This window comes from Spermophilus citellus (genome assembly GCF_964194105.1).
Source record: "Spermophilus citellus genome assembly, chromosome: 1".
In the NCBI taxonomy this organism is placed as follows: Eukaryota; Metazoa; Chordata; class Mammalia; order Rodentia; family Sciuridae; genus Spermophilus; species Spermophilus citellus.
This window is the reverse complement of record NC_138182.1, coordinates 284752621-284779449: the sequence shown is the minus strand read 5'-3', so window position 1 is coordinate 284779449 and position 26829 is coordinate 284752621.

The following is a 26829-nucleotide window of genomic DNA, read 5'->3' as shown; positions in this document are numbered from 1 at the left end:
AGTTGCTCAAAACATTACATTGATCTTGACATATCATATATCATACATTTGATTCAAATGGGGTATGAATTCTTATTATTCCCACATGTACAGATGATTTTTCTTATAATTTCTCTCTATTGATTTCTAGTAGACATCAATAGACCTATCTCTACTTCTTTAAACATGGCTTCCTTTAGTTCTTTGAATATGTTTATGACTGCTCAATGAAAGACTTCATCTGCCAAGTCTAGTATTTGGGTGGTCTCAAAGGCAAGCTCTGCTCTCTTACTTTGCCCCAGTGAGTACAGGTCATATTATGCTGATTCTTTGCATGTCTTGTAATGTTTTGTTGTTGGTAAATGATCCATTATATGATCCATTTATAGGTTCCATTATAGGCACTCTGGCTCAGAGTGTCTTCCCAGGCCAGTCTTTGCCATTGACTGTCTTCTTACCATGCATTTGTGCAGCGGAGGGCTGTTCCGATTCCTCTGTCTCCCCTGCAGTGTGCACCTATGGATGCTGCCTCTCAGAGCCTGTGCCCTTGGTCATATTTGGAGTCATCCATCGAGGACAGAGGTGGTTTTAGCTGGACTCCCTTGACTGGCTCTATCCATCATCTTCTGTTAAGCTTCTGGATTGTCACCTCTAGTATCATATGGAACTATGGCCTTTGCTAACTGGTAGGTATTTGCCATTTGCTATTTTTCTACACCCTTTGACACATATTGTCTCACAGTCTGCCCAATTAAATCACAGCTCTATTGCAAGGTAAGGTGTTGCCAACTTCTGAGGCTTTCTCAGCCCTCAGAAGACTTTTCTTGGCATCTCTTCCTGTTCTTCTTGGTTTGGAAGTGGTCTGTCATCACTTTTTATGTTACTATACTTTATTGATTGTTGACTGCTGGCATCTCTACTATTTTCAGCAAACCATTATGTATGGCCTTCTCCTCAATCCGCTCCAGATAGGGTTGGTCCCCTGAGGAGAGACGCATAGCTCTCCTTTCCTACTGCCTCATTGCCTGCTGCACAGAGGCTCTGATCAGTGCTCTGAGGCTGGGGACAGGCACAGTGGCTGTCTCTCCTACAGTGATCTGCCTGCTCTGGTAGTGAGAGCTGAGCATGTATGGTGAGCTGTAGATCTTGGCTTCCCTCTTCTGGCATTGACCTGGGAGGGAAAAAGATCAGGTCACAGCAGTGTTGACATGCCCTATCTAAGTCAGAGCTTCCGAAGATTGGAAGGAAGAAGTTCCAGTCAAATTGGCTGTACCTACAAGTTGATAGTGGTCTTGTCCCCCAAGAACAAAATCACAGCTCAAGACTGGTATCTGAGGGACAATAGCCCCATTTTCTTGGCCACCAGTTGAAGTAGTTTCTATTGCACCAGGCTGGGTAGGGAAAGGGGAAGAGCCATGGTTCATGATAACAACTTTCCTGTTCTTACTGGTATTTAGTAGATTTTGTTGAATAAGTGTTCTGTAAATTTCCAGAGACACAGCTTTCTCTCACAATTGTCAACATTTAAATGGATGAGTTGTTTCACTGGTGATAAGTCCCATCAAGTTCTTCCCACTGTCATTTCAAAGACTCTTTACCACATATCTTTTTTTTAAGCAAAGGAATCAAACTGAAAATTTCTCCTAAGAATGGCTTTGCATACATCCAACAGGGATGTGGTAAAATCTAACATGGAATCCCCTGTCAGTCACTGAATCTTTCCAGGTCTTATGTCCCCAAGAGAGCAGCTGAGGTTACAGAATGACTCAGTGTGTTCTGGATCCTCCAAGGAGCTACAGATCTGGAAAGCCCAGGTGAGTGATCACCGTGTATTCATACACAAGGCAGAAGAGATACACACCTCACAACCTAATAGGCCCCAAATCACAACTGAATTCTCAATTCCAAATCTGCTGCTTCTGCAATTTTCCCATCTCAGGGATGACATTTCTGTTGCTCAAGAAAACTGCCCTGGGAAGGGCTCTTTTTCTATCTTTGGGAATCAATGAATTCTAATGGCTGTACTGAGAAGTTTACAGTACTTTTATCTCTATGTTCATAAAGGTATAAATATCAGAGAAAAATATTGTACTTCTAGGCTCTTCCTGAATTAATATAGAATCTATTGAGATAGATAATAGCTTCCTGAGATACCCGTCAAGTGTGGAGTTGAGTTCAATCACTCTGAGGCAGGTGCCCCTTCCCAGAGGATGGCTTCAGGTTCAGAGCTTTTCAGGGAGCAGCGATTGGAAACACCCCAGGAAACAATGGGCACAGCAGATAAATAACCAAGCACACAAGAAAGTAGAAAAGTCTGAGGCTTTTGCTAAAATTTGAGAATTTCAAATAATTCATTATATAGGCCTATCAAAATCACTGGAAAGGGGCTGAGGGCACAGCCCAGTCGTAGAGCATGTGCTTAGCTTGCAGGAGGAGGCCTGGGGTACCAAGCACCCCACAAAAAAATCACATGGAAAAAACAACAAGAGAGGATTTTTGTCACTGTAGGGAGTAATAATAGGAGTTGGCCAAACAAAACGAGGTGCTCATACATCCGAGGCCATGTGGGCTGAACATTCTCCACTTATGTTTTAAGAAATGGTTTTCATAAGCAGAAGAAAGACCTTCACACCCTTCAGCCCAGAATAGAGCAGCATGCCGGGCATGACTTGGGTCTGAGGCACCGAGGACAGGCCAACACGTTAGAGAAAGCTTCGGTGCTGCAGGCAGACCAGCCCTGTGGGGCTCTGGAGCTCCAGGGGCCACCAGGAAGAATGCCCAGCACTTGTCCATGTGCCTGGGAGGCAGCCAGGAGCTCTGCAGGGTGGTCTGGACAGCAGGCCCACCAAGGGCCTCCAGCCTTACACCCCTGAGGGCTGAAGCCTATGCTAGCCCTGGCCTGTGACCCCTAGCCAGAAGGGGTCTGCAACTGCAGCTGGATCAAACCCTGGAACCTCTGCCACTGTGAACATCATGCACACAACCCAAGCTGGTTGTCACCCTGAGGCCAGCCCAAGGACCTTAACACTGTGTATTAGTGGTCAGACTCAAGAACCCTAAAACATGAGTGTTCTCACAGCTCCTCAACTTCTGCTGAAAAATAGGCTCCATGCATCCAGACCCTAAGTTTCTGAGATCTCCTTCCTGGCCCCAGCTCCAGTGAGTCATGGAACACGTAGGGTCTCCACAACTTGACCGTGTTGGCAGCCTCTCGGGCAGCTGGCTTATTGAACCAGGGGACCCCCTGTTAGACGGAGGGCACAGGAAGAAAGGACTTTGGAGGTTGGCCAAGATAGTGGTTCTGAGATGTCCTTACACCTGGGCCGCCTTTCCTGACATTTCAACATCTCACTGCCATGGTATGAGCTTTTCATGCCTTTGTGTTTCATTTTTATTGCTCTGGTGTGAAGTGCCATTCATACCCAACAGTTGCAATTTCTTCTTTTAGACAATTATCCCCAGGGAACAATTCAGTCTTCTTTTGAGAGTAAATGTATTGAATGAATTAATCTTTAATTGTACCAAAGCATGCCATATTTTTAAAATAATGGATTATTAAGGATACTCATGTTAATGAGGCCTCCTTACCTCTTAGCAAAGTCTCCCTAAAGCAGCTCGTAAGGCAGGGCATTTGCTACCAAATCTGTAAATTCAGTGGCCCTTATTGACCTCTAGCAAGTAGTTACTTTTTAGAGCCCCATAAGTCACCTAATTAATTCTCTCCAATGGTCACAGTCTCCATGCATATTTAATGTTATTTAAATACATTTGGCCACCCAGTGCTCAGCAGTGTTCAGCACTCAATGAAGGCAGACTGGCTGGTCTTCTAGAGCAAGATGCTCTAATTCCACAGAGGGTTGTCCTGATGCCCTGTCTGTGTCTTCCTCCTCCTCCTTCATTTCTTTACATTTTATTTGGTTTGCCAAATAGGTTTGCTGCACGTTCAAAAATTAAAACATCCTCTTAAGCCACTAAGATGCACACACAACATATTTACGTGCATGGTACCCTGGGGCCTGGGATCTGAATTCCTTTTCATGTGCTTGAACTTCTCGGTCTCTATCTATGGGGTTGTTTCAGTTATTAGGAGTTCTGAAACGCATCACAACAGCCTGCTGTCTTCTATTGTGGAATATCTGAAAAGCACTTTGTTGTGGAGGATGCATCTCCCCACAGGTACTGAGCTTTGCAACTCTGGACATTGCTGCATGCTTGTTGGGATTTGCCATAATAATACACAGAGAGAAGCCACGGTGTGTCAGGCTGGTAGTTCAGGCCCCAAACTGAGATTCACTAAGAAGGAGACGAGGTTGTATGTTCTGGGTGATGGAGGAAACTATTTTACAAACAATTGGGTAGAGATTTGGGATTAGGTGTCCAACCACTGTGAATTTTGATATTGAACAATAAATGGGAGAGAGGAAAGGGGCAGCAAATGACCTTTATGGTTATTGTTGATTATTGTTCATGTGATTCACACACTAGCATCCTCCTGATCTTATATCTGGGAACTTACAGTCCAGGAAGGTAAACATGTTTGCCCATAATAACAGGAAAACCAAGGTGGGAATCTGAATTCAGCTCTGACTTCATATCTCACATGTGCTCCTGAGAATTTCTGCTCACTGGCTGCCCATTTAGTGAGTTCCAGGCAAAGCTCTGCATGACAGCTCTCCTCTGTAAGGAGAAGGCGCTCTTACCAAGCCACCTCTCCCACCTGGCCCTAAGCCTCCTGTGGGGAGGCTGCCAACTGTCCCTCCAGGAGGAGTCCTTCCGTCCCCATTCCCTCCTTTCTCTTCCCCTTCCTTCCTCCTTCCCTCCTTTCTTCCCCCTCTTTTTTACAATAATTGTATTTTTTTCTGATTAAACTAAAAGCTATAACAACAACAGCAAAAAGCACAGCTACCTAAATTCTTTTAATAATGGGGAAAAAAACAAAAGCTTACCTCCAAAATTTTATCACAGCAGACCATGTTTACAGTACCACCCTTATCATTTCAAATAAGCTCATCCACTCCCCGGCTGGCAGGGGGGATTCTCACATGTATTATGCAGAAGAGAGACTTTCACTGGGCAAGCATCGATCTCTTCATCCTTCTTACAAACACCTTCATGACAATTTCTAGTGACAGAAATCTGCTGATGTGAAGCTCAGCCTGTGCTGTGCATGGTATGTTCAGATCAGGAGACTGCCCTGATCATAATTCCAAATGTCAAAGATGGACTTTTTCTGGGCTTTGGGGGTGCAGTGAGTTTAAGAGTGAGGCCCAGGAGTGAGCAGGAGTGAGGGGGACTTTCCAGCTGCCTCATGAAACACCAGCTGCACCAAGAAATTATGCTTGAAAGTCGCACAGACCACTTCCAGGGGGCCCTCAGGGGATCTTCTCTTATCTTGAAGTCTGTGGTGGTGAGAACCTGGTGCTCTGGGATCAGGCTCTCCTTCCCCAAGGGGTTCCAGCAGAAGGAGGTTAGCGTGACGTTTTCTTTTACAAAACATAATTCCCCATCATTTTCTTTTTAATCAGGGGAGTTAGCTCTCTTTGTTTGATGTACCTTGGAAAACATTTTAGAAATTTTAAGAAAAGTTGATTTTTAAAAATTGGAACCTTAAGAAAAGGCTTCTTTATAACGTATAGGCATTCAGTTTGGGTGTTTGCTTTATTCACATCACAGGGGCCAATGAGAGTTAGGGCTATTGCTTTTAAATCGCCTTTTCTCATTATTGTGCATATACATTCTTCAAAAGGAAAACCCAATCTGCCATTGGGTAACGCAGCTCTTGGTGGTGGAGTCGGCTTGGGAAGACCTGAGAAGGCTGAGATTGGAATGTTGACTGGTGCTGGTGCCATGGTCTCAGTCTCGGGCTGGGTTGGAAGTAGGAGTCAGGATGCCAGGAGGAGTGCTTCTGCACCAGATGCAGATTTGGGAGTGAACTGTGAGTGAATCTGCAGGTAGATCAAACTGGGGGCCGGGGCCTTCTCTGAAACTGTGCTGCTCCCTGCCCCTTCTTCACAGCGCCCCCTCCGGCAATTTCCCTGCATGGTGCCAGGTGCCATCTGGGGACCAGGGATAGGGTCTCATCTTGTGGCTCATGTGTCTCATCTGCTTAAAACCCTTCTTTTCCCCGATTTCCTGAAAGCCACCTTTTCTCCCTATCTAAGGGGTTTCAATTTGTTCTACTTCTTTTCTGTGTTCCTACTCTGCCTGCAATAATAGCAAAATGTACTTACTCAGTGATTTCACTTGGGTTAAACTCTTGGACTCTCTGATGCTGTGTTGGATATGATTGTTTTTCTCCATTAACAGAAGCAAAAATTAGGGTTAAGATAAGCCAGGGTCTTAGAGCATGTAAAGTTCACACACCTGACAATTTACAAATAAAATGTGTGTGTATGTAAATATATATATATTTATAAATAAAATATACATATACAAAGTTTGTATATGTATATATAAACCTATGTATATCTTTGTTGACTATAAATTATATAGAGATAAATGATAGATATATAATTTATATATAATTATATGGATAAGTTATCTCTATATAATTTGTAGTCAACAAAGAGAAAGAAGGAGAGAGATGGGGAGGGAGCAGCGTGGCACAGAGGGCCTGGGAGGGCGGGCGGCCTCTGAGACCAGGAGTGCTCTGTGGTCCCCACAGCCTGATGACTTTTCCCACCACCTCTCTGGATGCTGCTCAGTGAGAGGAAAGCAGAGGAACCCTCTTGTCTGCAGTATCTCCATCTTTGAGGCACACATCTGCAAATGCAAAGAGCTAAAGAGAATACGGTAGAAACATTAAGCAACCCATAAATGGAGAGTGAGAAAGTGAGATTTAACTTGAAAAGGAAATTCTGAGTCTTGCTATATTATTATCTACTTTAGGACTCTAAAACACACGTTGGCAGGAGCCCTGAGAAGTATATCCCCATTACCGTAAATTCCACTTAGATCATGACGGGGATTACTGTGAATCAAAAACCAAGCCCCCGTTCCATGTGGAGTGGCGAACCTGCGCTGCAGCCTCATTTCCACTAATCTGGGGCTGCTGTGTGATCTTTGATCACACCAAGTATTACAGATGGAAAAGTACTCTTTTCAAATCCCCAACGTGTTTCCAACTGTCAATAAAATCCTTTTTAAGTGTCAAAAGCAATTGCTCTGGTTCACACGTATGCTGCTAACCATGGCGGTACATTTCAGGACTTCTAAAGCAAAACAACAACCAAATGGCATAACTGCAGGCCAGAATTCTGACAGGCACATTCACCCGCAGCTTTGAGGCATTAGGAATCCATTTCTAAAAATTGCCATTTATGTTAACTGCACTTTAAAGATTAGGTATTTCACTCAGAAATACCTTATCTGGGAGGCAAAAGAACCCTCCTCCATCCCTGAATTAAACAAACAGATCGTGCAGGATACATGTCTAGCCAGATGTTTAAATTTGCACAGAAATGAAGGGTTCCTCGAGAACACGATAAACATTTTAATATTTGGAAGCATATGAACAAAGGATGCCTTCCATTTATACCGTGATCTCAGGGAAATTGGATTCTCCCCCATAAATTATACAAGAGGATGGTTTGCAGTAATTGATGTGATAAAGTAGCGGGTAGAAAGAGGCACAATTCCCTAAACTAGATAAAATAGGCAATTACTCTTGCCACCAGAATGGCCGCATCGATGGGGATGCTGCCTGGGTCCAAGCGAGCCCAGGCAAGAAGCCCTGTTGCTCTTGGGCTGGGAGGCGCGGCCTGATTGTCTTTCCAGGGTGTGCATGTATAATAAGCTTCCCCAACAAATGAAGGGGGGTGTTGCTGGCAAAATGGAAAGTGGTGATAAACTATGTCCAGATGATTAATTCACCGAAACTCTCCATCACACGGCGACGACATATGCCCATCTCCTCTGTTGTCCCCTTGGAGATTTTCCTACTAAACGTATGTGCATATTTTTCATGCCACTGGTATTTGAATTGCAGCCTGCTCCCATGCAGAACATGAAACACTTCAAACTGCATAATGCTGACTAAATTATCCAGTCTCCAGTGGCCTGAGGTAGCAATAGCCATAATAATGAGTGCTCTTAAGTGGTAGCGTGCATCCCCGCCCCTTAGCTTTAATGCTCTGACTTAGCGGCCGGAAGATTTTTTCCTTCTGCATAACATCACTGACCACTTTCTGCTGGGGGAAAGCAGTGGTCTGCCCTCGTCCATGACTGGAGAAAGAGAAAAAGTAGTGATGCCCAGTGTCTGACCACAGTGTCACTGAAGGAAGTAGTCCTTTGACGTGTCTGTTTCGTCGGCTGTCATTTTGTATAAATATAGATAATAATGATTCATGAGCATTGAAGTTCAAAACCTAGGTTACTTTAAATGATTCCATCTACCTGCACATCTGAAATTGGGGTATCAACTCTGAATGAGTTCTCAAAATTTATTTTGAATTAATAACATTTAAAAATCTAATAAAAGTGAATACATACATGTAATATTTAATAACAAAAAGTATTTAATATTTAGGAGTAAAGAGTAACATACATTATTTTTAAATGATGACCATCTAGTTGTTTTGGTCTCTTATTGATATTTTAATTGCAGATAATAGTTATGCATCTCTGTGGGATACATTTACACATCATGCATCAATCAGCTCAGGACAGGCAGGTGATCTGTCATCTGAGCTACCACTCCTTTGTGATCTAGGCATTCCAGCTATTTTAAATGACACAGTGCAGTGTTGTTACATCCTGTAATCCAGTGTTCTCCTGCTCTCCTTCAATAGCTTTGACCATGAGGCACAGTTTTCAGCCTGGCACAAGATGAAAACAAAGTGACACAACCCTGTGAGAGCAGCAGCTGTTGGGTCACTTGCCACTGCTGTGTGGGCCACACTGTTGACCAAGCCCTGGCCAAAGGACAGTTGTATAGAGGCCACGAGTTATATAGAGGTCCTCTACCATGCACGCAGAGGAAGCCCAAACAGGATCCTGCAGAGAAGGAAGTCCAGACAGACAGCTAAGCAGGAAAGATGTGGTACCCGCCTGACCCCCAGTGGACGTGTGTGTGCACTGGTGTGTGTCAATGCAGTGTGTGCGCATTTGGTGCAAGTGTATGCATGTGGTGTGGGTGCATGTGGTATGTGTTATGTGGGCAAGTGGTGTGTGTGTGTGGTGTGTATATAAAATTGGAGTGTGCATGTACTGTGTATGCAGGTGGTATGTCTGCATGTGAAATATGTTCATATGGTATGTGCATGGTTTGTTTGTGTGCAAATGGTATATTGTGTGTGTTGTGTGCATGTGTGTACATACTGTGTGTGTGCATGTGGTGTATTTTGTGTATACATGGTGTTTTGAACATGGTGTGTCTGAATGTTGTGTGTGTGCATTTGGTATGTGTATGCATGCCTGTGATATATGTGTACACAAGGTGTGTGTGCATGTGCAATGTGAAAGTGGTATGTGTCTACATGGTGTGTCTGCAGGTGGCATGTGTTTATATGGTGTGTGTGCATAAGGTTTGTGTGTCTGCATGTGGCAGGTGTTCATATGGTGTGTGTGCATGTGGTTTGTGTATACACATGGTATGTGTACATGTGGTGTGTGTGCACATATTTTTTGTTTATATGGTATGTGTACATGCATGCACATAATGTGTGTGTCATGGTGTGTATATACATGGTATGTATACATGTGGTATGTGTCTGTGTGCACATGGCGTGTGTGCTTGTGGCATGTGTGCATGTGATACATGTGTGTGTGCACATGGCACATGTGGTGTGAGGAGTAGGGGCATGTTTTTATAATGCCTCTTTAGACCCACTCTCCTTCTTCTTGGTCCTTGAGACTCAGGAATGGCAAACCAGCCAACACCGGAGGATCCAAGTCTAACGATGAGATCCTTCCACTTCACAGCCTCAGTGACAGTGCTGGCAGTGGGCAAGAGGAAGAGGGGCAGGTGCCAGCACTGGCTCAGTGTCACACACCCAGGAACTGAGTTGGGGAAAGAGGTGCACTCTTCTATTTGACTTTCCATAGGAAGGCAAATCTCAGGGAACTGGGGCCACTTTTGTTTCCAATGGGAAGATATCAGCACAGAGGGCTGACACAGGACAAGAAGCAAGAACGCAGCTGATGGCCGTGTGCATTAGGTAACCACATCCCCAGACCTCAGTGTGCATGATCCAATAGATGTTCTTTTATGCTTTATCCAGTTTGGGTTGATTTTAGGATTTACAATCAAAATAATTCTAACTACTTTAGCCCCTTCCCTTTTATTTAAATCCTATGAGAACTGATACTTGCAATGAGATCTCAGTTGTCATCATGAGGTGATAAATCTCCCATAACTTAGTGACAGCAAAATATGAGAAAAAAAAATAGGCGCTCCCAGAGCGAAGGGAGGAGGCAGCTCTGGCTCAGACCTGCACAGACTCAGAATGTCAAGAGGAAGGCTTTGGTGAACTAGAGAGACGTAAGGAATGTTTCCAATGAGAGTATCAGACACTCAGAAAAGTTCTAGAATTCCAGCCCCAGACTAAATGTGTCTTCCTTCCATCCAGTTCTTCCCACGTGGCCTTCCTAAGGGTTCTAATACAGGGTGGCATCTGCATTTATCAGGGGGCACCAAGACAAACCCTTCCAATCTTCAGCAGAGGGCATAAGCTGCACTTCTTGCCCAATGCAGGAAGGACACGTCCAGGAGGTTTGCACCTGATGGCTGGGAGCTGGCACCGACACAACAGCTTCCTCAGAGGACACCAGCCCACAGGATCCCATTAGTTCAGGTAAAGGTGAGTATGGGTCAGCCCACGACCATGCAGGTACAGGTGAGCGTAGGTCAGCCTAGGACCGTGCAGGTACAGGTGAACACAGGTCAGGCCAAGAACATGAAGATACAGGTGAGCATAGGTCAGCCCAGGACCATGAAGGTACAAGTGAACGTGTGCCAGCCCAGGGCCATGCAGGTACAAGTGAGTGTAGGCCAGCCCAGGACCATGCAGATACAGGTGAGTGTGGGTCAGCTCAGGACCATGCAGGTACAGGTGAGTGTGGGCCAGCCCAGGGCCATGCAGGTACAGGTGAGCATAGGTTAGCCCAGGAACATGCAGGTACAGATGAGTGTGGGCCAGCCCAGGATTATGCAGTTACAGGTGAACATAGGTCAGCCCAGGACTATGCAGGTACAGGTGAACATAGATCAGCCCAGGAACATGCAGATACAGGTGAGTGTGGGCCAGCCCAGGACCATGCAGGTATAGGTGAGTGTAGGTCAGCTCAGGAACATGCAGGTACAGGTGAGCATGGGCCAGCCCAGAAACATGCAGGTACAGGTTAGTGTGGGCCAGCCCAGGACCATACAGGTACAGGTGAGTGTGGACCAGCCCAGGAACATGCAGATACAGGTGAGTGTGGGCCATCCCAGGACCATGCAAGTACAGGTGAGTGTGGGCCAGCCCAGGACCATGCAGGTACAGGTGAGTGTGGGCCAGCTCAGGATCATGCAGGTACAGGTCAGCGTGGACCAACCCAGGACCATGAAGGTACAGGTGAGCGTGGGCCCCCAGGAACATGCAGGTACAGGTAAGTGTGGGTCAGCCCAGGACCATGCAGGTACAGGTGAGTGTGGGCTAGCCCAGGAACAGGTGACCAGGCAGAATGAAGCTGCAAGCTCTACTCCACTGAATAGGAGTAAGTGAGGCAGAAGAGGCAGCAGGTGGCACTCCAGTGTGGAGTCTCTAGAGCCACCTGTCCATGGCAGACATCCACTGCAGCTGTCTGTGACCTCAATCCTTGTTGGCTTTGCCTAGAAGAATGAATAAGGGCATTCAGCCAATGATTTAGAAAATGAGGTCTTCTCACCTCTAATCTGGGCTGGTATTGGGGGGAAGTGTCTCTTCACCCCTCCCTCCTGCTGGGAGGTTAGGAGTTTCCATTCAGTTCTCAATGTGTGGCTTACACACAAGAGCAGCTCCTGCTCAGAGCCTACCTTCTGCTGCAGTTGGATCTGGAATATCCCCAGGGCCCAGGTCTTGAAGGCTTGGTCCCTAGCTTGGTGCTAAGGGGAGGGGGTGGGGACTTCAGAGGTGGGACACAAGGAGGCCTTCCAGTCACTGGCGGTGTGCCCTTGAAGGGGATAGTGGGAATCCAGCCACTTCCTTCCCCTCTCCTCCATGTCTCAGGCATGACATGAATGGCTCTGTTCTACATGAGCTGCTTCCACGATGCTCTGCCTCTCCATGGCCTAAAAGCACAGGGGGTCAATGGACTACACACTGAAATGTCCAAAACTTTGGGCCAAAATAAGTTTTTTTCTCTTTATTCTTTGATTGTGTGGAGGATTTGTTACAGTACAGAAAGCTAACTGGCACAACCCCCACCTGCTGTCTTGTTTTTCCTCTACTCTCAGGTTCCTGCATCTTCTTATTCTCCATTTCCTCTGTAAACTTCAAGTTCAGAACCAGAGATGGATGGGAAAGCCAGGGCAGAGCAATCACTTCCTTTCTTCTCCATTGGAAAGTTTTCCTTTGAATAGGACATAAAGAAAAACAAATGCTAACTGAAGGGGAGCAGGCAAGACTCGATTGTTCACCCACCCACTGCCTGGGACCACCTGCAGCCTCTTATTCTGCAGAGGCCCGCAGCACTGCAATTCCCAGTGTAAGAAAGCTTTAAGGTAGATTCCTAAAGGGGATCACTGGGCAAAATGGTGCCTGCACTCCAACCTCAGAGAAATATTGATGGGTTGCCTCCATACCTTGTATTAATTGGTGCTTAGCAAAACAACGGGAGGGCCCTTCTGCATTCACCAAGAGAGGCCGTCAAACTTGCAAAACTTTGTTAATCTGATCCTATAAATATTGTTTTATTTTGTTCTTAATTTTAATAAATAATTTAATTACCCTTCCTCCTATTTAGAAGTTCTTCTTTCTTTTTCTAAAAGCTTTATGTATTCTTTGATAATTTTGCATCATGTTGATCTTTATCTTATTGATTTATGAAAGTTTCTCATATGTTAGTCCTTTGATATGAGTTATGAATGTTTTTCCCATTTGTCATTTGGCTTCTGACTTTGCTTATGTGATTTTTAAGCATGAATATTTTATGTGATACTGTAAGTCCCATCAGTTCTTGTCTTTGAGATTTCTGAGTTTTGTTTCACTTCTGGAAATGTCTTTCTCGTAATGCAGTGATATAAACATTCACCAGGCTGGGCATGAGGCTCAGTGGCAGAGCACTTGTCTGACATGCATGAGGCCCTGGGTGTGATCCCAGTGCTGGAAAGGAAAAATACACTTGTGTTTTCGTGGAGCATTCTTGTTGTTTAATATTACTTAAAATCGGTATGTTTTATGTATTTGGATTTATTTTGGTGAAGGACATGGGGTTGGAAACCACTTTACTTTTTTAAAAGCTATCTGCTTGCTAATACAATTATTGAATAATCTACATTTATTTCTGTTGAAATAATGAAACCTTTATCACAAAGTATACTTGCATAATTTTTGTCATATTTCTAAATATCATATCAAATTTATCATACTGTAAATTGGCTTGTGTAACTGAGCTATGACAAGGTTGTACACACACACACACACACACACACACACACACACACACACCTGGTTGTGCTGATTCTCTTTCCCTTTCTGTAAATTTTTCATGGACACTGGACGTTTTCTTGTTTTTCCATGTGAACTACAGAACCAGGATTGTAGCAGAGCACACTCAGGCACACAGGAGTAGGGAGCTCTGGAGATGGGCGTCCATCAGAGTGCAGATGAGTCTTGTGATGTTAACTCCAGAAACACAGTGTACATTTTCATTTAGTCAACACTCCACTGCCCTCCCCAAGCATTTATGTATGTGATTCTTAATCATTTACTTGTCTCTAGGTATTTCTCTCTTCCTACCATGTTATTTTATTAAATGTTTTGTCTTATATAGCTTAAATACCCAACTTGCTAAATTTTCACAGCTGCAGGTAACAGTATAACCCTAACTTCATAAAATTGATGTTTACATCTTTCTTCTGTATCTTAGAAATGCAGAATCAACCTGGAACAACTGTTCTCCCAACATCTACCAAGTCACCTTGGAGAAATCATCCATGCCTGGGAATAGCTCTATTCATTCATGTGCTCATGAATTTAATTATATGTCCAGTTTAGGTTGAGAAAGAATAGCATTTTTAAAATCAATTAATTTATTTTAATTAGGTATGTATGACAGAAGAATGCATTTTGATTCACTGTACACAATTGCAGCACAATTTTACAGTTCTATGGTTGTACAAAATGTAGCATCACACCATATGTACAGTCATACATATACGTAGGGTAATGAGATGGGTGTCCATCTCATTCCACCATGTTTCCTGCTCCCACACACCCTCCCTACCCTCTCTTCCCTTTACCCAGTCAAAATTTCTCCATTTTTCCTATGCCTCCACCCTGCCCATTATGGATCAGCATCCACTTAGCAGAGAAACCATTCAGTCTTTGTTTTTTGGGGATTGGTTTACCTTGCTTAGCATGATATTCTCCAACTGCATACATTTACCTACAAATTGCCATAATTTTATTTTCTTTTAATGCTCAATAATACTCCATTGTGTATATATACTACAGTTTCTTTATCCATTCATATATTGAAGGACATGTAGTTTGCTTCTACAGTTTCGATACTGTAAATTGAGCTGCTATGAACATTGAAGTGGCTGCCTTACTATAGTATACTGTTTTTTTAAGTCCTTTGGAATAGACTGAGGAGTAGAATAGCTGGGTAAATGGTGGTTTCATTCCAAGTTTTCTAAGGAATCTCCATACAGCTTTCCAGATTGGTTGCACCAATTTGCAGTCCCACCAGCAGTGTATGAGGGTGTCGCTTTCCCCACATCCTTGCCAACATTTATCGTTGTCTGTATTCTTGATAACTGCCATTCTGACTGGCATGAGATGAAATCTTACAGTAGTTTTAATTTGCATTTTTTTAACTCCTAGAGATGTTGAACATTTTTCATATATTTGTTGATCGAATGTATATCTTCTTCTGAAAATTGTCTGTTCAGCTCTTTAGCCCATTTATCAATTGGGTTGTTTGGTTTTTAGTGTTAAGTTTTTTGAGTTCTTTATATATCCTGGAGATTAGTGCTCTATCTGATGTGGTTATGGCAAAAATTTGATTCCCAAATGTAGGCTTTCTCTTTACCTCATTGATTGTTTCTTTTGCTGAGAAGAAGCTTTTTAGTTTGGCCTTGAATTCCTTAACCAGGCTCCTAAAGCACAAGAGATAAAATCAAGAATTAGTCAGCGGGAAGGATAGTGTTTTGACAACTTCCTGTCCCTTTGATCACTGATGAGTTTTGAAATCATCTCTGTTATTTTTGGGATCATTGTAAAGAATTATAATTTCCTAGAAAACCATTCATTCCATGTTTTAAAATTGGAGCAATTTAATTCATATCACTCTGCATTTCTGCTTGCTTGACCCATTATCACTTATTAATTATAGAAATGCGCTTTTATTTCATCTGCTGCCTTAAAAATCAGCTAACCTACAATCAGTTCTTGGTGTTATTTGTTAGTACCATTATTTAAAGAATTTCCTAACTTTTTAATTGTTCCTGCACATTTTTTTTCCATAAAACCTCATAGAGACTTACTCCAAGCTGGAAGCAGTGGCACAAGTCAGTAATCCTAGAGACTCAGGAGGCTGAGGCAGGAGGATTGTGAGTTCAAAGCCAGCCTCAGCAAAAGCAAGATTCTAAGCACTCAGTGAGACCCTTTCTCTAAATAAAATACAAAATAGGGATGGGGATGTGGCTCAGTGGTAGAGTACCTCTAAATTCAATCCCTGGTACCTGATTAAAAAAAAAAAAAAGACTTACTCCAGGCCATGAACTCATGACCTGCTGAGTACCTTACAAAACTATAGCATTGGATTCTAAGAAAACCCATCTTGTAACCAAGGGACTCAAGACACTGTGTTCTGAAGTCCAGATAAGTTTGGGTGACAACATCAGGTTTGTATCCGTGTGGTTAGAATCCAAAGTTGGCTTTGTTCTCAATACCTACCCTTTACACTGTCCTTGAATTCATTTCATTTTTCTAACTCGATAAAGACACAAGCTTTTAAACTTGCGTATATATTTTCTATCAAGAACTGGCAGAGCTGTCCAGTGCCTCTCATACTGAGTTTCTCTGTTCCTCTTGAGCTACAGGTTTCAGTACATTACAGAAACCATGGGACTCCCAATCCTCTGCTTCGTGGTGGGTAAATTATTAACTAAAAGGATGACCTCGTCCAGCCGAGTGCTCCCTCTGGGAAGCCCATGTTAGGCTGAAGGAGAAGACCTTCCTTTGTCCACTGACATCATTTGACTGAGGCGTTTCTACCACATGGTGTTGGTTGTACATTCTGGTCTGATCTTGTTTCTAGTTCCCATCTTTATCCTTTTTCAATTTCTGAGTGTAAGACGTTGAAGTGGGATAGATACCCAGTCATGTTGTGTAAGAAATGACTTTCCACATCTGATTCTGAGACCTGCTGTCGCTATCTTCCAGGAAACAAGAGGTGGCTTCCCTATCGTATTTATGACACAAAAAACATGATACAAATCATGTTGAGCTAGCTTTTTCATATCCTCTCAGATTATGTTTAAAAAGAAGGCTTCTGGAGAGGAGAGAAAACACCGGACTCCTGACTTTCTGAGCCTGGCGTTCTCCACATCCATCATCACCAGCAAACGCCAGGAAGCTGCTGTTCTTCATGGCAGAGGTCACTCCACTGTGTGCACACACCACGTTTTCTTCATCCCTTCATCTGCTGAGGGAGTGCGGTGAAGATAGAAGGCGATTAACGGAGTAGAAGAAGGGAATTGAGGGGTGAGACGGGACGGGAGAGAGTGGAATGGTGAAGTGAGATTGGTCAACTTATGTGTGTGCATCATGGATATGCCACAGTGAATTCCACCTCTACCTAACTCTGCAAAGCACTCACTTAAAGAACTATGACTGAATAGGAGGACCAGCAGAGAAGAGGAGGGGAATAGGGAAGGAGGAGGGAAGGGATGGTGAAGCACTGGAGCCTGGCATATTGGTGTCAAAATTCTCCCCAATACTATGTATGACTATAAAGCACTAATAATAGATGAAAATCAGCAAAATTGGTAACAAAAAAAGCAATAGAGAAAATAGGTAGAACTGAAAGCTCATGTTCAGGAGAAGCAAAAGAAGGAAATCGTTCTCCAGGCTGTTCTGGGAAGCGTCCTTCCTGCGAGGTCTGGGGGTGATGGCTGTCTGACCACCATGTGGGTGATGACGGCAGGTTCCCCCAGGGCTCTGGCTCAGCCTGTGGGCTGACGGGGAAAGATCTCATCATACTTTTAAGGTTTTGCTTCCAAATCAAATTATTTTTTTTTTTAGTTGTAGAAAGACACAATAACTTTATTTTATTTATTTGTTTTTTTGTGGTGCTGAGGATTGAACCCAGTACCTTACACATTCAAGGCAAACGCTCTACCAACTGAGCTACAACCCCAGCCAAAATCAAAGCATGTAAAGTCATTGGCTGGTCCTAGCCAGGTTAGGTTCTGGCCCCAAACCCAATCAAACCAAACCCATGAAGAAGCTTCTCTTCTTCGAGTTCTCCCCACAGTAAGGAAAGGTTTACACCAAGAGCACCACCTGGGGAGGGCAGGAGGCAGTACAGGTGAGAGGGTGAGAGCAAGTGTCCAAGCGCATCTGAAGCCCCCGGGTCCAGCTGCCTTGGCCTGAGGGCCTCTTCCTTCAGTGCTCTCAGGAAGTAACCAGAAGTGCATCAGTTACTGGAGGTCCAGCACACTGATGTTTACAGATGAGTTATTCAGAGTCACAAAGAGTTGACACTCAAGTATTTGAGAATTGAAATTTTAAGGGGAAACAATGGAAAAATTACATGAAATGAAATATAAAGTTTATGCAAATGTGTAGAGGAAAGACCTAAAAGAAATCCCTCAAAATGTTAAATTGATGAACCAGGAACCAGGCTTACGGCTGGTTTAATCTCCCCCTCTACTTCTCCTTCAATTGCATCATTTCTGCACTTAGATGATAAGACTATTTTAAAGTTTGTGTCCACTAAAATAAAAACAAAGTAAATATGGAGCCCCAGTGAAATATATTAACCTGTTCACACCTCACTAACTTATTACGTGTTGGTTGCATGTTGTTTGTAACTTTAAATCCAAGTAGTACTCTTCATTGCTAGATACACATAAAAGAGTCAAATTAGAAGGTAAAGCTGAATAATCTGATTCACATATTCCAGACTCTCTAATCTAGACTCTCAGGTTATGACGTGTGGATAATATTCTAGAAAACAAGGAGTGGTGGTCACCTGGCCAAACTCTTTCCAGAGGTCAGCACACACAGCTTTGGGAGCATGCAGGTGGGTGGGTCTCCCCTCCTGGCTCTGGAGACAGCTACCCAAGGCTGGGAGGAAGGCTGAATCAGACCCAGGCTGCAGGTTGAGAGCTCAGGTTCAAATGCCACTTTTTCTCTTGGGTCTGGGCACTTGTCTGGATTCTCCGATTGCTTTTCTTCTGTGAGTCTCACTTTCTGTTTGTAAAATGAAGCTAGTCACCCCAATTCTTGAGTTCATAGTCAGAATTGAAGAACTTTTCACAGTAACAATTAATAATTACAGAACCTGTTGTACATTCATATCATTGGAATGGAGAAATCCCAGGAGATAATGCATTGTGTGTGTGTGATGTTCTGAGCACCATGATAAGCACTTTACAGACAACACTTTCCTTACCTTCAAGTCATGGTCAATGTACAGAGAAGAAAACTAGGAACAAAGAAGGAAAAAAAAACCTGGCGTCCATCTGATGCAGAAGAAAACAGCAATCACTGTTATATAAAAAGTCTGAAACGCACAGCGGCTTTCAACACTCCTCAACCATCTTTCACCTTGAAATTGTTGTTTCCATGGTAAGGGTTCTGAGGGACAACATGACTTGGGAACACAAATGTCTCCTAATAGTGAGAGGGAAAGGAGGGAAGAGTGGCCACAGGCAGAAGGAGACCAAGACAGGGAAGAAGAGTGAGAGTTCAGCACAAGGAAAAGGCACTGAACAAATTTCAAGCTTTGTAAAATTATCGGTATTATTTGATGATGCATGTAATTTGAAATAAATTCAAATACTCAGTCAGTTAACCTGATGATCCCATTCAATAACTGTTTGGATTGAAAAAGAAAAGTAAAAATTTCAGGCATTCCCAGCCTGGCACGGTGGCATGTGACTATAAGCCCATCAACTGGGGATGCTGAGGCAGGAGGATCACAAGTTCAAGGCCACTCTCAGAAACTCAGTAAGACCCTGTCTCAAAAATAGAAAGTAAAAAGGTCTGGGGATGTGGCTTAGTGTTAAAGCACCCCTAGGTTCAATCCCCAGTACCAAAAACATATAAAACAATAAAATAAAGTAAAACTTGAACATCAAAACTGTTCTTGTATTACACAAATTGAACATCATAAAGCGTTAAAAAACAGAATTTAGTCATATGGTTATCTTCAGGAATTATTAAACAAATATTGACAGAATCTGAAACTTTTTACATATAAAATAGACTACGAATATTAACATTAACTGTTTTACAAATGTTCAAGCTGCATGCACTATTATATAATGTGTTGCATGTATTTCTTAAGATTGAAACAAATAATACAAATGATTATTTTCAAATAATTCATCAGTGATAGATAAGGTTTTTTTATTAAAGTATGTATTATAGAATCATCACAATTTTAGAAGAAAAATGTGATTGAATACATATTCTAATCTCCTGATTTAACTTTGTGAAGCTGACATCCAGGTTGACTCCAGTGTCTCCTTGTAGTTGACTAACGTCTTTCTGAGAGATGAGTAGGTTTAAATTAAAATGCCAATATTATGGTCACATTCACTAGAAGAAAGGGAAGCAAAATGAATACAACAGTTACTAATAGGGCATTATGTAAAATTGTGGATGTGAAACCGACGTGATTGGGCAATCTGCATTTGGGGTAAAAATTGGGAGTTCATAACCCACTTCAATCTAATGTATGAAATATGATATGTCAAGAGCTTTGTAATGTTGTGAACAACCAATAAAAAATAAAATTAAAAAAAAGAAAACAAAAATGAAAAATGAATTATACAATCTGACCTCCAATTCTCCAGCTTTTGTTGAATCCGGCTAGTACTTTCCTTCTCCTTGTTATTAAACTAATTATTGAAAAGATACAGGAAAGATTTCTAAAATTGAATACTACTGGAGATTTCCAATTATCTGAAAAATTTCCTGTGACAGATTTTGAAACTATTTTTTCTTTCCACATTTAGTTTCATGGTTACAAAATGTCTTAAAGAGACACTTTTGTACTAGTTATTATAGCAAAATTATACAATAACGCCAACCAGCCAACTATGTATTTTCAAAATGTCTTCTCTTCCTAGGGAAAAAAAGTTTCTTTTTACTATCAGCCAAGGTCTTGCTCTAAGAGCTTGAGAGGAGGCATGAAGCCTACCTTTACTTAAAATTGGCCCCAGTACCCCAGGTTGACAGCCTCCCTGGCTCTCAGCACCTACAGGCCAAGTGAAACATTCCTCATTTTGTAAAAGAAACTGCACTACAACCTTATTAAGGGGGCACTTCTGTTAATAACTTAGCCCTTGTGCTGAAAAATATTTTTTGCAAACTTTCTTCTTATTAAATATTTTGTAAATATTTCACAGTATCCTTTTATACAAAACCAATTCACAATATTGACAACACCAGCTGCGTTTTGGGCACTTCTGGCTTCAATTATGTTGCCAATCAAAATGGTCTAGAAAGGATCCAGCAGATGAGTTTCACGTGTGCCATTATCTTGATAACCTTAGCCTGGGATCTTTTCTGTTTTTCATTTCTCTTCTTTGCTTTTCCCCTCACCTAAACTCCAGGCAAGATAGCCACATTATCAGCTACTATACCTCTGAGTTCTTTATTTAATGCCATGTTTTGATTAAATATCTTTACGTACTACAGAATCCAGCAGCCCCACGTCTGGATGCATACATCCACAGGAAATGGCACCTACATATGGAACAGACACCTGCATGCGCATGGCTACCACTGCACCAATGTGGAATCAGCTAGATATCCATCAACAGAGAGAAAGAGATTGTGGTATATTTATACAGTGGGATATTATTCAGCCACCAAAAAGGATGATAGTCTATCATTTGCAACAAACAGTGGAATATTATATATTATATTATATTATAACATAATATAATGTTATAATAATAACATATTATTATGTTGATAATCTAGCATATTCTCACTCTTAGAGATGCTAAAAAATATCAGTGTGAATGTAGAGTAGTGGTTCCTATAGGCTGGGAAGGTGGGGAGTCATGGAGAGACAGAAGCTGGAGAGCAGGTGCCAAGACACAATTAGAAAGAAGAAATGAGCTCTGGTGATGTGTGGTGCAGAGCGGGACTGTAATTCACAACAGCCTACTCATGTTCTATGAGTAACCAGGAGAGAGGAGCTAGAGGCTCCAAACACAGTGTTGATACAGGCATGGAGATAGTAATCATCTGATTTGGTCAGTACGCATTGTATACTTGTATTAAAATATCACTGTACCCCATAAGTAGACATATTTACATATATGTGATGTATGACATATTTATAATCATGTGTTCATCAAAAATTAAATATTTGAGGAAATGGAAATACTAACTACGGATTTGATTATCGCACATGGTACATACATATCAAATCATCTGTTTCCTACAAATTCATGTAATTAAAATAATAGTAAATTAAAGGGGACAATTTTAATGTAGAGCAAATGAAACTTCAAGTTCTCTGAGAGTCTCATTCACAGGCATACATGCATGAATCACTTGCCAAGGATTGCATTATTGAAACAGACCTTAAAATCCACAGTATGTTGGAGACCTGTGTTTTCCTCTGTGGGAGAGTTGATCTACGTTTGTAATTGCTGCTGATGAGAAGGCATTGGTACAGTAACTGAAGGTGTAATCTTCCTTTTGCTCCTGTGCAAGGAACAGCATGCACTCTGCATACTAACAAGCCTTTGCCAAACCCTGATAGAAATGCCCAGCCTTTGTGCATGGCTAAGGATGGACAGGTGCCACTGTGTCCTAGCTGCTTCAGACTTACTGCTTGGCTGATTGGGATGGTTTCAACAGTCAGTAGTTTACTTCCCCAAGCATACAAACAATGCATAGAGGGTAAAAGCACTATTTAAAATAGTGGCTATAGTGATCTGTATGTCAAATAATCTGATTGATAATTCTAAGTCATTTGGGTCACCTTCTTCACAACCTTAACCAGATCATCATGATGTTGCCTGGTGGTTGACAAAGGTCCACATAAGAACATTTTTTTGTGGCTTTCCCAAGCATACTTCGTTAGGAATATCCTGAAGCCCAAGCTTCTGCAGGACTTGAGTAACTCATTTCCCTGCATTTGATACCTGTGAGCTGCAATATGGCACAACACCACAGATTCAGGACATGGACAGCAATATCTCCTTTAGGGAGCAATCCTACCATCCCTGGGACTCCTGAGTACTATCAATCACAGGTCATCACCTGACCTTGACAAGGGGTGGACCCAAGTGTCAGTCCACATAATAAATAACAATAAAGAATATAGAGGTTACATAGTTTTGAGATTAAAGTAAATGTTAGTAGAAAGCATTGAGTTTCCTTCTGGCATCCCTGAATCTCGCAATTTGAGTCATGCTCACATCCTACTTTGAAGTCACTGATGTAAATGTTTCCTTATGAAACCCAACACCTTAGATTTTCAATCTGCAGAATTTAAAAAAAAAAAAAGCCCTCTTATCCATGAACCCTGGTGTAGAAATTCTGGATTCATCCTTAGTCAATAATGTGTTACTCCAATAGCAGGTAAAATATGGACAACTCCCTACTCCCTCATTGGAAGCAGATTGGGGCATTTTCCAGCTTGAAAATTACAGGCCCCAGCTACAGGGGTCTTTCACACCTCCCTGAGCTGCCAATCTCTTCTCTCTTAGCATCCTTGGAGAAGCAGATTTTACTCATATTCATACTTTTCCACCAAAATAGCCTTTAATCTGAGCTACAAACTATTATTTTAACATTTGGGATTGTGAAGAAAAATAAATTTCAAAAACATTTTTTTATAAGGGTCTTTAATAGAAGATGAGAGAATCAAGAGGAAGCTAAGGAGATGGACATCTTGCCTACAGTAAGATGAGCAAATAAAGGAACAGAATGCAAGGTGAAGACAGCTCTCAACAGTCGGGCCATGCGGGCCTCTGGTTACTGCTGGATTGCTCTGTCCTCCAAAGCGAGCTGCTCAGATCAGCTTAGCAGAGCGATGTACTTTATAAGCTGAGCAAGATGAATGGTGTGTTAAGGCTTTATGGACTTGTTATGACAGCTAATTTCGTATGGCCTGACATAGTATCTGAGCACGTGTAGAGATGTTCATTCCTTTCTACCGCACTGTAGACACTGCACCCTGAGCCCCTCTCCAGGTCACTCATAACGGCTGACAAACACCCTGCTGCCCACAGGAATGAAAGTTGTAAGTCATCGGACTTCAGCCTGAAAAGTGAGAGCAGAGCGCAGGGCCCATGCGTCTTTTTAATGACTGTATGGCAGAAATCGTGCACAGCTTTACTGTGATCACCGAGGAGGGGACTCAAAGGACACCTAATGAATTAGCCATAACTTTGATTTAGGTGACATACGGCCTGACAAATGAGGGACAATTGCCATGCCACGGAGTGTATCGGCCCCTCCACGGAGCCACACTTGTGACGCAGGCTGCCTTTGTTTTCTCGTGCTGTGATTCCTTTCAGATACTACAAGGTCAAGTGGCGATCACTGAACACCATGGCGCACAGTGTGCTCCCAACAGTCTCCCAGGGCATGCAGCCCCCACACAGCCCCTGCACACCTCCCCACGGGGCCACCAGTCCCCCTCCCCCCTGAGGTCGCTTCCAGGTGGATTCTCGGCAACAGTGCCAATATTCAGTTGATCTTTATTTATGGAATAATATTTATAAAACTTCATCTGACTTTAAGCAAGTGAAAACATAAAACTAATGACAAAATACCAATTTTAAAACTTGTCAGTTTACTAGGAATTAGAATCATCTTGTAGCCCATATATCAGTATTTGGGTGGCTGTTTTAGCTGCTTATAATCTTCCACTTATCATACCTGATCCTTTGGTTTTGGGGGATGTATTTTGAACACTATTTAAAAATGCAGGATTTCTAAGCAGATTCACTGCAGTACCAATCACAGTGCTACCCACAGTCAAGCTTAATTATCACACTTTGTATCTACAGTCAGGTGGATCTGTTTAGTGGGCAACAGGATATATGTCTCACATCGAAGAATCAAATAACAGCAGTCTCTTATTTTTCCAGATAAATTTCATGACTGTCTTTTCTATTTCTATGAGGAATGCCATTGGGATTTTGATGGGAATTGCATTAAATCTGTATAGTGCTTTTGGTAGTATGGTCATTTTGATGATATTAATTCTGCCTATCCAGGATCAAGGGAGATCCTTCCATCTTCTAAGGTCTTCTTTGATTTCTTAGAGTTCTATAGTTTTCATTATTGAGGTCTTTTATCTCTTTTGTTAAGTTATTTTTTATGCTATTGTAAGCAAGAAGAGTGAAGCAGGTGGCATCACTATACCAGACCTTAAACTTTACTGCAGAGCAATAGTAACAAAAACAGCACAGTATTGGCACCAAAATAGACATGTAGACCAACTGTACAGAATAGAGGACACAGAGAATAACCCACAAAATTACAGTTATCTTATATTTGACAAAGCTGCCAAAAACGTACATTGGAGAAAAGATAGACTCTTCAACAAATGGTGCTGGAAAGTTGGATATCCATATGCAACAAAATGAAATTAAACCCCTATCTCTCACCGTGCACAAAACTCAACTCAAAAGTGGATCAGGGACCTAGGAATTAAACCAGAAACACTGCATCCTAGAAAAAAGTAGGCCCAAATCTTCATCACGTGGGATTAGGCCTCAACTTCCCAATAAGATTCCTGTAGTGCAAGAATTCATATCAAGAATCAATAAATGGGATGGGGTTCAAACTGAAAAGCTTCTTCTCAGCAAAAGAAACAATCAGTGAGGTGAATAGAGAGCCTACTAATTGGGATAAAATTCTTACTACATGCAAATCAGATAGAGCACTAATCTCTAGAATATATAAAGAAATCTAAAATCTTAACACCAAAAAAAATAACTTAATCAATAAATCGGCCAAGAAATTGAACAGACATTTCTCAGAAGAAGATATACAATCAATCAACAAATATATGAAAAAATGTTCATCATCTCTAGCAATTAGAGAGAAGCAAATCTAAACCACTCTATGATTTCATCTCACTCCAGTCAGAATGGCAGCTATTAAGAATACAAGACGACAATAAGTGTTGGTGAGGATGTGGGGGAAAGGCACACTCATACACTTCTCGTGGGACTGCAAATTGGTGCAGCCAATATGGAAAGCAGTATGGAGAGTCCTTGGAGAACTGGGACTGGAACCACCATTTGACCCAAATATCCCTCTCCTTGGTCTATACCCAAAGGACTTAAAAACATCATACTTTAGGGACATGGCCACATCAATGTTTATGACAGCACAATTCACAATAGCTAAACTGTGATGCCAACCTAGATGCCCTTCAGTGGATGAATGGATAAAAAAAATGTGGTATATATGCACAATGGAATATCACTCAGCAATAAAAGAGAATAAAATCATGGCATTTGCAGGTAAATGGATGAAGCTGGAGAATATAATTCTAAGTAAAAATTAGTCAATTCCAAAAAACCAAATGCTGAATGATTTCTCTGATCTAAGGATGCTGATCTATAATATGCTATGCGGGGGCAGGGGGGAGATTAAATGAATTCCAGATAAGGCAAAGGGGAGGGAGGGGAAATAGGGGTAGGAAAGATGGTGGAATGTGATGGTCATCATTTCCCTAAGTACATCTAAGAAGACACGAAAGATATAACTCTACTTTGTGTACAACCAGAGATATGAAAAATTGTGCTTTATATGTGTAATATGAATTGTAATGCATTCTGTTGTCATAAATAAGACATCAGAATTGAAAAAATAAGAAATAAAGAATTAATTAGGGAGAATGAAGACAAAAAAGAAGAAGAAGAGAAATAAACAACAGCAGTATATTCTTCTGCAGTTCCCCGCCAGCTCTTTTCCAGGTCTCATGAAGTGTCCACTACTGGAATGACCAGGACCTCCAGAAAGACTCTGCAACCAGCTTCAGTTCTAGACCAAATTCTGATTAAGGTCCAGTACAATGAAAGGACCTGTAGTTTGTTCTAACTTCACCGTATGAGACGCACAGTGGGGATGCTAATGATGTCAGGAAGAATAGTTTCAGATGTTTTCAAACAGAGTCCTCTGCAAGCATTATTCACACTAAGTAAAAACCAGAGACTTCTCTCTCTGGGTGATTTTCTCACTGACCGGGGAAGGATCGAGTACTAGGACAGGTCACCTGGACAGCAACAGAGCTTTCTTTCCTGTTAGTGGGGCTTGTGGAGCCGTGGATAGTGTGTCTGTTGAATAAAAATGTTCTCAGATAAATAATTTCAGATATGTCTGTTATCTTGTATCTGAAGCCTTTTTATGTCAAAATATGTAAACTAGAAGGGACTTCAATCATTAAACTTTGGTAAACCCTGTTTAGCTTCCATGTTCTTCCACAGTGTCGATGGCCCAC